This window comes from Spermophilus citellus (genome assembly GCF_964194105.1).
Source record: "Spermophilus citellus genome assembly, chromosome: 4".
NCBI classification, from domain to species: Eukaryota; Metazoa; Chordata; class Mammalia; order Rodentia; family Sciuridae; genus Spermophilus; species Spermophilus citellus.
In genome coordinates, this window is record NC_138185.1 from 139827187 (window position 1) to 139843137 (window position 15951).

Genomic DNA, 15951 nt, shown 5'->3' on the forward strand with positions numbered 1-15951 from the left:
CAACTATTCATCTAATAACTTTATTTAGAAGAGAATTGTTTAAAGAAAAATACTACGAAATGTGTAGTTTTAACTAATTAAAAGACAAAATGTATGACAAGCACAAAGAGTGGGGGAAGATAAGATTTTTACATTGTACATGAAAGATATAGAAATTTAATGTAAATCACAGTGTTGTACTTTAATAATGCTTATTATAATCACAGGACCAAACACTAATAATGAAGACAAAAAATTATAGCTGAAATGCAACAAGAATAGACAAATTGAACAATAGTAAATATTTGGTTAATGTTGAAGATGAAAAATAGTGAAAAGGGGGAAATATAAAAGAAGAAATAATATAAAGAGCAAGAGGTAGATTAATAATTACATAAATGTAAATTAAGTTAAACTGATTAAAATTAGAGATTGTTAGAATAGAAAAAAAGGCAAAATTCAACCATTTTTACACAGAGACAGTTGAAAATGATTATGTGGAAGATATTTAGTAGGTGTATGAAGAGGGTAACTCATAAAGATTATAAAGATATTAAATAAAAAGATAAGAAAAATATTATGTTCTATGTTGTGGCCACGACCAATCCTTTGCAAACTCATTCAGAAAATAGTGGAGGAAATACTTCCCAGCCCATTTTACGAGGCCAATAGTGCTGTAATACCAAATCCAGAAAAAACATAAAAAGAAAACTATAGAGAAATATTTCTCATGCATAAATCACAAAAAAATCCTTAACAAAATGTTAGCAAATTAAATTCAGTAATATATAAAAATTATAATGCATTATGGCCAAGTGAGGCTTACCTGGAATGCAATATTGGTGTACCATTTGGAAATCAATCAATGTAAACTACCACGATAACAGAATAAAGGCCAAAAAAAGAAAAAGAAAAAAAAACCCATATGGCTATTTTAATAAATGTAGAAAAATAATTTAACAAGATTTAACATCCAAGCAGAGCATGGGTGGCGCGCGTCTGTAATCCCAGTTACTCAGGAAGCTGAGGTAGGTAGATTCCAAGTTCAAGGTCAATCTAGGCAATGTATCAAGACCTTGAATAAAAAATAAAAAAATTCAGGATGTATCTCAGTAGTAGAGTACCAAAACCCTTCAATCCCTAGTACCAAAAAGAGAAAGAAAAGTTTTAATATGCATTCATGATTAAAAAAAAAAACAACCCTCAGCAAACTAAAAAAAAAAGAGCACTTTCCCAACCTAGTCAAGGATATGTACTAGAAACCTATGGAAACCTACAGCAGGGTACAGGGATGTTTACAGGTGTGAACTCCATATGGAGTATAATGGTGAATGTATGACATAATACACTTTTCAAAATACCTTGATCTGTACAATATAAACGATGTACTGTAATGTAAATTATGGATGTGCTATGGTCTGAATATGTGTGTCCTCTCAGGATTCACATGCTGAAACCTAGTTCCCAAGGTGGTGGTATTAGGAGGCAAAGCCTTTGGGAGGTGACTATGTTATGGCAGTGGAGCCCTTGTGAATGGGATTAGCATCCTTACAAAATAAGCCCGAGCTCATTTTTTTGCTCTTTCACCGAGTGAGACTACAGTGAGAAGGAGCTCTTCTTCGAAGCAGGAAATGGGCCTTTGCCAGATAACAGATCTGCTGACAACTGGATCTTGGAATTCCCAGACCTCAGTAGTCTCAGAAATAAGTTTATATTGTCTATAAATTACCCAGTCTTCTGGTTATAGAAGCCCAAATAGACTAAGCAAAATGCATCCAGAATTGCTCATCGATTGTATCAAACTAATGTAAGACATTACAAATAAGGAAAACCTGGGATAGGTGCCCTGGTCTGGATTTCAAAGGCCTCTGAAAGGCCCATGTGTTAAAGCTCTAGTTCCCAGTTTCGCACTTTTGGAAGGTTGTAAAACCTTTAAGAAATGGGGCCTAGTGGGAAGTTTTAAGTTATTGGGGGCATGTCCTTGAAGGGAATTGTGGAACCGTGGTCTCGCCTCTTTTTTTAAAAAATGTTTTCTAACCACAAGGTGAATAGTTTGCTCCGCAACATGCTCCCACCATACCCACAATGATGTGCTGTCTCTCCAACAGGCCTAAAACAACAGGGCCAACAGGCTATTTGGACTGAAACTTCCATACTGTGAACCAAAACGTACCTTTCTTTTTTTGAAATTGATTATCTTGGGTTTTTTTGTAAAGTAATGGAAAGCTGATTAATACAGTAGGGAAAAGGAGCATATGAAAAGTCTATGCTTTATGCATAATTTTTCTGTAAACTTCAAAGTGCTTTAAAAAACAAACCTAGAAATTTTTTTTAAAACCTGTAAAAATTGTTATCCCCGGAATTTTTTATCCTGAATTTTTTCCCCTAAAATGAGAAGCAATGCAAAGATAACCATCCTTACCATTTCTATTACACAATAGAGGTCCTTTCCAGCTCAATTAAGCTGAATAAATAAATGCCTAACATAAAGATTAGTATATAAGAAAGATTACCATCTTTATTTTATATATATATATATATATATATATATATATATATATATATATATATATATTTGTAGATGGACACAATACCTTTATTGGTTTACTTATTTTTGTGTGGTGCTGAGAATCGAACCCTGAGCCTCACTTGTGCAAGGCAAGCGCTCTACTGCTGAACCATAGCCCCAGTTCCACCATCTTTGTAATATGCATAAAGTATTTTTAGGAGTATACAATAAAATCCATAGACAAAATAAAAAATTTACCAAGGTCACAGGAAGCAAGATTAATGGATAAATAATTTTACTTCTACAGGTGAGCAATGAACAATTTGGGAAAAAATAATATATAAAAAATATTATTTATAATAAAATCAATAAATACATAATAAGATCAATTTAAAAGTATGTATACAAAAGCTGTAGAGTAAAAAGTATTCCAGCAGGGATTGGGAAGAAATTTTTGAAGGATTAGAGAAAGATGATTCTCTAATGTATATGAAATTTCAAAGGGCATTAGAATAGCCAGTCTGTAAAAAGAATGAATTTGGAAGGTTTGTACTATCTGATTATAAGACATTTACTGCAAAGTTACAATAATCAAGAGACTGTGATGTCAACTTATAGCTATACATACAGATCAATGAAACCAAGTCAAAATCTAGAAATAGAACCACAAGTACATGGTCACTATGTTTTCTTTACAAGCACCAAATTAATTCAAAAGGAAAGTCTTTATAAAAAGTCATGTTGGAACAACTAGATGTCCATATTTTTAAAATGCATCTTGATTTCTATCTCATACCACACTCAAAACTCAATTTGAGACAAATCATATATGTAAATATAAAAGCTAAAAGATTTAAAAGAACACAGAGAAGACTCTTTCTGCAATTTGGGGTTGGGCAAAGATTTTTATCCAGGGTAGAAAAAGCCCTTACTATTAAAAAAATTAAAATTAAAAATTTCTGCTGATAAAAAGACAATGTTCAGAAAATGAAAAGGCAAACTGTGTCCTAGGGAAACATATTTGTAACTTATATGTCAAAAAAGTGACTTGCATCTAGAAAATATAAAGAATTCCTACAACTTAATCATAAAAAAATCCTGAATTAAAAGTACATTAATCTGAAAAATATTTTAATAAACACCACAAAATAATTTATAAAATTCCCACTAACAACATGAAAAGGTGACCAAAATATTGATCATCAGGAAGATCCAAGTTAAAACTAAAATGATATCCCATCTCACATAAAATGTTGGTAAAGAGGTAAAACTGTTGGATTTCTCATACATTGCAAAAGTGTAAAATGGTTTGGCTGCTTTGAAAAACTGGCAGTTTCTTATAAACACACACTTATTCTATGATCCAACAGTTATATTCCAAAGAGAAATAAAGACATATGTCCACAAAAGTATTGGTGTGTAAACATGCATATCTATATTATTCATAATATTTAACTGAAAATAATCTGATTATCTACCAAGAAAGAAGCAACTAAACAGATTTCAGTATGTTCATATGGTGGAGCTGAAAAATGATGAGTCATTGATGCATGAAATAAAATGGATAAATTTCAAAGGTTTTTGGCTAGCAGATGGAGTCAATCATAAAAGATAGTGTATAATTCCATTTGTAGGAAATCTTGCTATCGGCAAGGATTTGGTATTAAAAATCCAAAAAGCAGTTGCCTGCAATGGGAAAATATTCCATAACTTCAATAATTTTGTGGAGTATCCAAATTTATATATTTACCATAACTCACAGGAGTTAAGCAGATTTCACTACATAGAAATTAGAATTTGATAAATAAAAGGAAAATATTTTACACACACACATACCAAGGAGAGTGGGGAGATGAGAAAAAGAGAGTTTATTCTCTTTTCTTTAAGTTCTTTAAGTAAATATTTAGTTCAATGAAAGAAGAGATATGCATGAAAATTTTGAATAACATTCAAGAAACTATTAATAATTTTTACCTTTGCAGATCAATGTAATAGAAGAGAGGGGAATGTTTATTTATAATTTTATATATTTCTATACAATCCTTAGTACATACTACAGCTATAAATAACACACACACATGCATACAAACTTTAATTGTATTATAGTTACAAGTGGTTTTTCAAATCTAAATTTGAGTAAAAATTAAATTTAAGAGTCTAACACCTAAAAGAGCCTAATATATTTTTGCGGAAAATGAATAAAAGCATAAATGATTATTTTTCAAACATTTTTTTCTTTCTTATTTCTTCCTCTTAGTTATACATGACAATAGAATATATTTTGATATATTTATATAAGCATGGAATATATCTTAGAATTCTAATTAGGATACTAGTCTTGTGGATGTACACAATGTTGAGATTCACAATGATGTATTCATATATATACATAGGAAAGTTATGTTGGATACATTCCACTGTCATTCCTATTTCTATCCCCCTTCCCATCTAAAAACTTCAAGTTTACTTTACGTAATTCAGCACATATCAAATGCTGAACTAAAATTTTCATGATACTATAAGTAATAAAATTAGCTGTCATCTCAAAAGAGCATCAAGGAGATTAATCGTGGCTAATCTTCTCCACAACTGCACAAGACAGATAATATTTTCTCTAATTTACAGATGATAAAAGGTGAGGTCAGGGAAACGAGATGATTTTTCAAGGTTCTAGGGGTAGGGATTGGCAAATCCAGAATTTGCTGCCACAACTTCTTCCTAAACTTTATGGCTTTTATAATGCTTTCCTTTGGTCCTTGGGGCTCAGAAATTAATAAAGAGGAAAGCAAAACAAAAAGATATATATATATTTCTCTCTCTCTCTTAAAAAATATATTTTTTTAAGAGAGAGAGAGAATCTTTTTTTTTTTTTTTTTTGTAGATGAACACAACACAATGCCTTTATTTCGAACCCAGGTCCCGCCCGTGCTAGGCCAGCACTCTTCCGCTAAGCCACAATCCCAGCCCCAAAAGTTATATTTTTAAAAACAAGTTAAATTTAGAATATAGCAGCCAAAGAGACTGGATTCTGGGGAAAAAAAAAAAAGGTAAATCACAGGAAGGAGAGTTGCTAAATAGTGGGCATAGAATCTGACTTGAGCCGTAGGCCAACCAGGCTATTGCCTGAAGCCCTGATCTAGGGCTGCTAAATTATCTGTGGAATAAATTAGAAATGGGATGCCCGCTGAATGAAGTTTTCTCATGCAGCTTTTTATGTAGTTACAGAAACATAAATTGGTCCAAACCATGTGAAGCAGACAGTGCTTCAGATGAAAATGTAAAGACAATCCTCACTTCAAGAACATTCCTCTACTGAGTAGTTTCGCAACATGCACGTGCAGTTGTGGTCAGCCAAAAGACAGCAGTAGCTGGCAGCTGAAACTCTGAGACCGAAAAGAAAAAAAGAAGTTGCACAGCATAACACTGTTCATATGATTGAGGAATTTCCTTCATTATCTAAATCTTTAATAAGCTTGCCAAGAAGTTGTCTGGTTTGGATTATCACAAAAGAACAGCAGAGAGAATAAGAGCTATAGGAAAATGAAAACTTGGGTCTGCTATATTTTTTTTTCAGATTTTTAACTCTGCTTTGGGCAGCAGAGTGAATTAATAAATGAATCTAAATCTGTATACATTTTTATTAAAAGGAAATATTGAATAAATATTTAAAATTCATTTTGAAGTGGTACCAGATTATTAGTCTGGAGACACCCACATGTCAAGGTCCAGCCTTGGCAGTACTTATGTATTCCTTCCTTTTATCCTTTTCATGATGGAATCATGGATCAAAATGGGGGCAAAAGGCCAGGACTTCCTCTAGAATCAGGATTATCTGAGGAAAAATAAAAACTACAGTCTCAAACCACCTTCAAAGAGAGAGAGAGAGAGAGAGAGAGAGAGAGAGAGAGAGAGAGAGACTGACTTTTCAAAAGCATGCAGTTGAATACTGAGTGTGGAATGCAAATGTGTTTAAGGAATTCAGATGTCTGAGTTAGCAATGGCCAAAAAAGAAAGGGTTCATGTTTGACACGCACCTTGAGAAACATTGGAAAGATAAGTCAAATTTGGGAGTGAGAACTTAATACCAGACACAGGCATAATGCCACCAAAGAACTATATATAGTATCCTGTTCTATTTCTTCTTCTCAGCTATGCTTGACCATTCAAACCCATTTCCATAACTCACTGCCTCTCAGCATCATATATGCACGCATGCACACACACACGCGTGCGCGTGCACACGCACACACACACCACAATGAACATATGTACTAGTTTTGAAAGAAGTGTGTGACATGCTATAGTAGTTACTTAATTAATTCAGTAATTTGCAAGAGTTTCTCACAGAAAATAATTCTTTTTTTATCGATTGTTCAAAACATTACAGAGCTCATGATATATCATCTTTCATACATTAGACTCAATTGGGTTTCTTAATGAAAAACAGAATTGCAAAAATTGTCCCCAAGGTAGACTAATTTTATGTCCCTTGGATTGTCCTGTGGCATGACTTCCTTTCAAACATCAACACAGAGGAAAGTTTGGAAAATTATCCTGTTGAGCTTGGAACAAAATAATAATGCTGTTCTTTTGGCACCTGCTTGAAATGGAAGATGTTCTCTTTTGAAAGTGTCTTCTGTGAACTTGGCCTGCCCCAGTCCTTCAACACCACCTGTAGGGGTAAAAATGTCAGCACCACTCATTAGGCACAAGGTGATGTTTTCTGTTGTTTCTTCAGCACTGAACCAGATGTTGGCATAATTCTGTGTTTCTTCCCTTGGTTTCTGATGAAAAAGTTTTTTTTGTTTGTTTGTTTGTTTTTTTTTTTTTTTTTTGGAAACTGTAGCTTGCAAAGAGAGTCCTTTGTTGGGAAACAGAAAATTGGAAGGCTTAATTTGAACTATGTATATATTGCAGTAGGTTATTTTCCCAAAAGAATCATTATAGGGATAAACCATTATTGTACTTTTGAAATAATGAATCTTAAATAAGATTTTATTTTTTATTATTATTTTTTGGGTACTGGAGATTGAACCAACAAGCACTTAAAACCCCACCCCTTTTATGTTTTATTTAGAGACAGGGTCTTACTAGGTTGCTTAGGGCCTTCTCACTAAGTAGTTGTGGCTGGCTTTGAACTCAAAATCCTCCTGCCTCAGCCTCCTGAGCTGCTGCGATTACAGGAGTGTGAAACTGCACCCAGCTTCTTATTTCTTTTAAATCTGCTTTTCTTAATCTACCTGGAAAATAAATAGGTACAAAAATATTATTCTACATTCTAATAATGCATCAAAAATAACATTTAATCCTTAAAGTTACTTCAAGTAATATGGAGAAGAAAGAATAGGTATAAAGAATTCCTGATTCCCTTGCCATATTAAGAAGAAAATTAAAATCACATATTAAGACATGTGAACAATGCAAATGGTTTTTATAGATGTCCACTGGTGAAAGGAAGCATCAAAAACTAGGAAATATTCTACCAAAATTTTACAACACATAAATAAGTTGTATGAAAATATATACTTGCTCTTTTTTACCTACCCTACAACGTCTTCTTCTTGTAGATATTTCAATGTTCATAATGATCATAAATGAGGTAATAAGTAAAAGATGTATGGGAAAAATTTCAGTGAGAAACATTATCACAAGGAGAACGAGCTAGAAGATAAAATGTGATTTTGGATTCAGAATAAAGCTACAAATATAATTTTAGTTTTCTTTTAAAGGAAATTTTCAAAGTAGCAATAAGTTATATAACTACTAATTAGGACAAAAATTTAGGAAAAAACTGATATGTCTTGTACATACAAAGAACAAATGAAATTAATAGGTTAGAGAAGATCCCTGAGAACTAGTTGAAGAAATCAGGACTCACAACTATGTTGATAATCCAATATAAAAGAAAAATAATATTTCAAATACAATAATATTTATGGGATATTTTCATAGATGTACTGTGAAGAATATTTATGCTCTTAAAACATTGTATAGTAAATTTGAAAGAAGAATAAAGTAGGAAGTATATACATAAATCAATAATTGGGAGAAATGTTCTCCTTCTGGTTGAACATCAAAGTTATGAGTTTGTCACTATTATTCAAACAATGGGAACAAACCAGATAAGCTACAAAATTATAGCTGTGAAAAAATCATCAGAGTGCCAAGGATGAAAATAAATCTAAATGAACTAAATTCCAGAAAGTGACAAGTCCTTCCTAAGAGAGAAGAAATTGGTGACTATTTTCATGTCTAGTGTAGCTTTCAGAGAAGAAAGTATAACCAGGGTAACTCACTAGTTGTACATTCAAGACGACAGCCAAAGATTTTGTGAACTTTTAATGGCCATATGAGGATGGCATAACAGAATCACAAGGAGCCCCAAAAAGTCATTTCTGTACCCATCTACCAAGCCTTTCCCATTGGCCTTCACTGAATGCGTGGTTATCATATGCTGGGTATGAGATGGGAGTCGGGAGAAATTTTTCTGAGGTACTTTAGGTGGGGAAGAGTAAAGATGGTGATGAATTGTCTGACTCCTTTTGAGATATGGCGTTCTGTGTTTCCTCTCTTGAGTGTAGGTGAGTTCTGTGACTTATTTGAGCACTAGTATAGGGCAAAAGTAATCTAGGCCAGATTCTGATTTCAGGCCTTAGGAGAGGAACTTCTCCTTCCTAGTTTTGAAACCATTGCTCCTGGAAGCCAGCAACCATGCTATGACGAAGCCCAAGCAGCCCCATGCAGAGTTAAGTGATGAGAAATCAAGGCTTCCAGGCACAGTCCTTAGCTGAGCACTCAGCTGACAACTATAAGAAAATTGCCTGCAAATTTGATTAAGACTTCTTGGAATTGTGTCATCTAACTCCAAGAGATCTACCCCAGCTGATGCTGCATGAAAAAAAAAAAATTCTGAGATGAACTCTGCCATAATCTTTAATCCAAATTATCATTTTTTTCCATGTGGGTGGCAATTAACTCAGCATATTTATTGAACAAGAGATTTGTTTTGCTATTACTCTGCCGAGTCATCCTTGCCACAAATCAAATCTCCTTCTAGTGTGAGTGTCTCCCTGGGCTCCCCATCTCACATATTTTATCACATATATATTATATCTATTATATTACAGCCATCCTATATGATATACATTATATCATATTATAGCCTAATAGATTTTAGATTATATACTGTGAAATTATTTATGTCAAATTGACATTATTTATTCTATTAAATTTGTTAAATTTCACTGCTGAATATATCTGGACCTAGAATTTTCTTCATAAAAAAGTTTTTAAGTATGATTTTTAATTCTTTAACAAAGAATTATTGAGATTATTTCTTTTGTGTTGGTTTTGATAAAGACTGATTGTTTTAGGAATACATTTGTATATTTACTAGCAAATTTACCCTTTTATTATCTTTTAATGTCATGATATTATTGCTGTGATATGCTAATAAATGTTTAATGAGGAGCACATAATGTATGCATTGGATATATCCACACGTTTATTGTCATATTTATTGATATGAATGGTCTATAACATAATTTGTAAATAATAAAAAGTATACACTAATTTTTATTGTAAATCTCAATTAACACTATATTTTGCTGAATACTTTCTTTGATTTTTGCCAAAGTCTTATCAATAGCCAATCTATCTCTGCACAGCAATGACATATGACAATGGCATTGTTCTAAAGTGCACTTTAAAAAAAATTTATTTTCACTAAATATAGTGTTATCTAGTATTAAATAATTTCTCATTTTTGCACAAATGATACTCATTAAACTGAGTCTTCTTACAGCCTCAGCACTATTATGTAGGAACTTATTCTTTATGACATAAACAACTTCTTTGGATATTTAAAATTATTTCCTCAATTTTTGTGCTACCCACATGTAATAGCTAGAGACTTGATGCACTTTTACAATTATTCTGCATAATTAACATTTTCCTACCTTTTTAAATATCCAGACAACATCAAAACAATAAATCAAGCCAAAGTCTGAAGAATTTTCTGATTCCCATAGTGTAAATACTCCCACTATCAAGGCCAATATCAAAGTATCAATGTGACATGTTTAAAAACAGCATTGATAAGAGAGGTGTGGCAGAACCTTATCATATAGTATTTCCACCAAATAAATACAATAGATGTAAACTCAAGAGCAAACATAATATAAACTGTAGTAAATCAATTAGGAAGCAGTGAATTTTGAGTATTCATTTCTTTTGTTTTTAATTTTACTTATTTAGTTGAAATTGCATATAATTTAATTTTTATAATGGCTATATTTAAAACTTGGTTTTCAGATTCCTCCAAACTTAACAATTAGTTCTTACGAACCAGTAAAAACCTGTTATTGCATCTACTAGATTATTATAAGAACTTCTTTTCTATCCCTGGTATTGTTAATCAATATGCACACTTTTCTTTTGTACAAAGGTTTTATCATATATTTATTTATTTTTGTTTTTGCAGTACTGGGGATTGAACCCAGGCCCTGTACCATTTGGCTACATCATCACCACCCACCCCCACTTTATTTTTCCCTTTAATTTTGGGACAGGGTCTTCTGTAAGTTGCCCAGGCTGCCCTTAAACTGATGATTCTCCTACCTGGGCCTCATGACTAGCTGAGATTACAGGCACGTGCTCCAGCACTCAGTTTAGGCACAATTTATAAGACCTCCATAAAATAAATATCTTGCCAATTTTTTATGTATTTCATTAAGTTTTATTCTGGTCTTTTTTTTCTTTTACATTCACTTTACTTTTTTATTTATTCTTTTTAGTTACACATGACAGTAGAGTATATTTTGACATATTTATACAAACATGGAGAACATCTTATTCTAATTAGGATCCCAGTCTTGTGGTTGCACAGGATGTGGAGATTCACAATGTTCTATTCATATATGTACACAGGAAAGTTACATCAGAATCATTCCACTTTCTTGTATTCACTCTACTTTTAGTTTCCTATTCTTAGGGGGTACCTGCTTAGATCACTGATATTACACATTTTTCTTTTGTAACATTTGCATTGAAGTTACCTTCTAAGCATTGCATTTCACAAAGTACTTTTTCAAGTTTTATTGATTTACTTAACATTTTTTATTTGAGTCATATACTATATATAATACACTGCACAAATTTAACAAGTACAATTTGATACATTTTGACATATGTACACATCTGTGAAATCACCACCATCATGTTGAAGTTTTTGTGGACTATTGGTCTTGAGTATTTTACTAGGAGTCAATGGCCAGTTAATACAGCAAGTATATGTTTAATTTTTAAAGAACCACCAAACTGTTTGCCAACATGGTTTTACCATTTTATGATCCAGCAAGTATTATATAAGAATTCTACATTCTACACACTCTTATTAAAATGTTGTATGGTCAGTTTTTAACTTTAGCAATTTTAATAGTTATATTTTATTTGTAGGTTTTATTTACATTTTCCAATATTTTATTCCTGTTCCTTTTTATTACTGAATAGCATCTATAAGGATATACCACTGTTCATTCATCCATTTACTCACTGAAGAACATTTACTTTGTTTCTAGTTTGGAACAATTATGTATAATTTGCTATAATTGCTATAAACATTCACTTATGGTTTTTTGTGAATATACATTTTTATTTCTCTTGGATAAATACCTAGTAGTGCAATTAACGGTTCATATAGTAATTGTATCTTTAACTTTATGAGAATCATTGGACTGGTTTTAGTGAAGCTATAACATTTTTCATTCCCACTAGAAATATATGAGTTCCAGATGTTCCTCCATCCTTTTAGTTTAAACTTATATGTCTCTATATTTAAGGAAGTTTTCTTATGGAAAACACATACTTGTGTCTTTTTCACAAAATCTGGTCTGACAATCTCTGCCTTTTAATGGTTGTTCTTAAACCACTTACATTTAATGTGACTATTGATAAAGTCAGGTTTAACCTACCATCTTTGTATTAGTCTTTTGCTTTCTTTGAATTAAATAGTTTTTATGATTCTATTTCTTTCAGTTATTGGCTTAATGGTTATATCTTTGTTTTGTTTTATTTTACCCATTGCTTTAGGATTTATAGTGTCATCTTTATCATACTCTACTTTGTATTACACAATTTCATGGACAACATGAGAATCATACAACATATGCTTTATGTTCCTCTCAGTGCTTAGGAGCATCACCTCTTTTCCTTACTCCAGTGTGCCAGATTGAACTCTGTGCCACTGGATTTCCTGCAGCCCCAGAGGAATATCATGGGGAATGTTTGGTAGCTATTTCAGTACAATTTCATGCTTAAATTTTATTTGAGTTTAACCTGTGACTAAAATTTTGATTATGTTTAACATGGTATCATATACTTTCCCTAATATTACTTTGGAATCTCCCTAAGTACTGCCCTAAAGCAACTGGCATCAAATTGTGTTTATCCTGAACTAAGCATAGTTCTGAGAAAATATAGGAAAGGGTATAGAAAATAAATGAAAATAGGGTAATTAGCTGATATAGACTTAAAATTTAAGTTAAAATATTTTACAAGTCATAAGACAATATTTTCTCTTTTCCTATATTTAAGTATAAAGAAATTTTTATTATATAATATTGTAGAGTTTATAGAGTTTATGGTATATATTTATTTAATTTTAATTATTTGTTAAATAGTATTAAAAATAAAGAATCTTAGCTACACTCTCATTAATAATGCCATTTTGATTTAATAAATATCTATTGAATGGATAGTCTACAAGACATTGCTGCAATCTTGGGATACATATTTTTAATTCTTTAATTTTCCTTCATTATTTCAAAACATCAGCCTCTTTAATGCACTTTATTTTTGCATTGTTTAATTTCATGTACAATATACATTAAAAACCTTGAAAATAATTTATTTAATTCAATCATAATTTATCACCCTAACTATTCAGTATTGAGTTAAAAAATGAAGGAGTAATTAACTTTTACAGAGTTCTTGGTTTCCAACTAATTTTAGTAATATATAGGAATATTTTGTGAGATCACAGATATATGCATAATAAAATGTAAAAACTTTCTTTTGGATTTGTTAGCCAAATTCAAGAAAATAACCCATTGTAATTTAACCTAAAATGGAACCAAAATTATAATCCCTTCATGTGTATAATCATTCAGTTGTAATAATGTGACCGGGGATTTTCTTGGACTTCCTTCAAAATTAAACCCAAAGTATTTATTTTGCTTACTGAAAATATTCATGCTAATTATCAAATGTAATATTAAGTTTTCTCTTTATACCCTAACTACCCAGAAATACCCATTTCTGAAAGGGAAATATTGTGAGACAAAATAAGAGTTTTAAGCAAGTGTAATACCATGGAGTAAAATTTCCATGAAAATATTTTCATAGGTACTGAAGGAAATGTTATGAGCCAGTTCTTACGCATGTTCCTTGGGATGTGGCTTAAACAATTAGGGCATGTTAAGGATGCTCCTGAAGTTACTTTCTTTTTCCCAACTCAAACTTAATTACTCTGATATAATTCTCAATGTTTGGGAGCAAATCTACTATCAAAAGAGTCCTCTTAACTTTTAATAGCCAAGAAAAGCACATCAAATTAAACTTTGTTAAAAAGAACTTCTTTTAAAATTATTACTGTTTTTTTAAAGTCATTTTTATGACTTCTTTAGTCACACTAAAGATTGTTTTGAAGGGTCACAAATTCTTTAGTCATTAGTGGTTGTTTTAAAGGGTGACAGAGTATGATAAGTGAACCCTCAAAATTTATACCCAAATTTGTTTTAAAGAAAACATATAATTAACTAAAGAAGTTAGACTGTGGCCTGTGAATGTCTACAACTTACCTATCTAAAATGGCTTGAAAATAAGTGGGATGACATGAAACACATTCTCACAAGGGTTAGGACCAATCAAAAACATCTCACCAGAGCAGAAAATAATGGAATCATTTGTTATCTGCAGAATGCATCTCTGTGTATGTCATAAATTGAAGTTTGGCTCCTGGAATGGACTTCAGGTTAGCCAATCCATAAGTACTCATCCAATGTGTCAAATTAGTGACTCAATTACAAATTGGCTTGATTGACAAGCACTGTTCCTAACATTAGTGCCAAAGGTATACTTAGTTTAAGGTACAGCAAGTCAATTAAGATCCAGTCTCACCACAGGATTTGAAACACTAGTTCACACCCTGCTCAGTGAGCTGGTCTGCAATCCTTTCAGAGATGGATTAACTTTTCCAAGCTATCAGAATCCATTATCATAAGCAGCCCGCTGTCAGGCCAAAAGAAAAAATCAATCCCTTACTCTTAAAGTGATTAAAATGTAAGAGACAGAAGCTATATAGTAAAAGCTATCATCCCTTATGGTGGAGTTTGAGACAATCAAACACTTTGGTTAAGAGTACATGTAAATTTAGCTAAGCATGTTGGTACATGCGTGTAGTTCCAGTGACTAGGTTGAGGAAGGTTGAGGCAAGTTCAAGGTCAGTCACAGCAATTCAGTGAGGCCCTAAGAAACAGACCTATCTCAAAGTGAAAAATGAAAAAGACTGGGGGTGTATCTTGATGGTAGAAAACCTCTAGGCTCAATTTCCAGTACCCTCATGCCATGTTATATAGTAATAAAATATATTGGTAATGATTCAAAAGTTACTTTAATATTTTACAGTGCCTCAAAGTTACCATTGCAACCAATGAACATTGTATTCCTAGCCAGCACAGAGTTAGTAAGGGCCCTTCATTTACCTCAGTGGAAAACAGAGGCCTTATTTTAAAAGGAACATATTCCACGGAGCTGTGTTTCAAGGAATATCTCCACTAGGACGTTCCTTGATCGACCCTCAAGGAGAAGTCTCTTTGCTATTCTCCATTTCTGTCTCCCTTCGGATTTCTTCTCTATCCCTTTATGCTCTGTGACCTTAGAGAAGTTGGGAAGGTTCCAGTACATTCCTGGTTTCATTCTGTGCCAGGTGCTGCGTTAGGTTTATACCTAAAACCTCCATCCAGTCTTTGTTCAATTCCTTGCTGATCCCTGGGAAATGGAGAATATTAGTCTAGGAGGAGATTTTACAAATTACAACTGCCATTTCCATATTTTAACAGAAGAGTGATTTCCTTGACTCCGTGGAAAAAGCCAGACTTATAAACATGGGAAGGACCTAGGGAGTTAGGAGTAATCCATCCAACCCAGCAAGTCTGCCCAGCTTCTAGGGCCAAGTGCTTGAATATACATGGACGCTTGACCTTTGTACTGAAAAGTGTGTAGGACACAGAATTACCACAGCTGGCAATGTTGATAGGAAAAGAGATTTGCTGTGTATACCAAATGTGGTATTCATTCATATAGGACTGATATTTTTTATCACCAAATTTAGAAGGTACGAGCCAGTCTAGAATTTTAGAGAAAATGCACTGAAGAAAACTTAGGAAAATATTCTCCCATTAAAA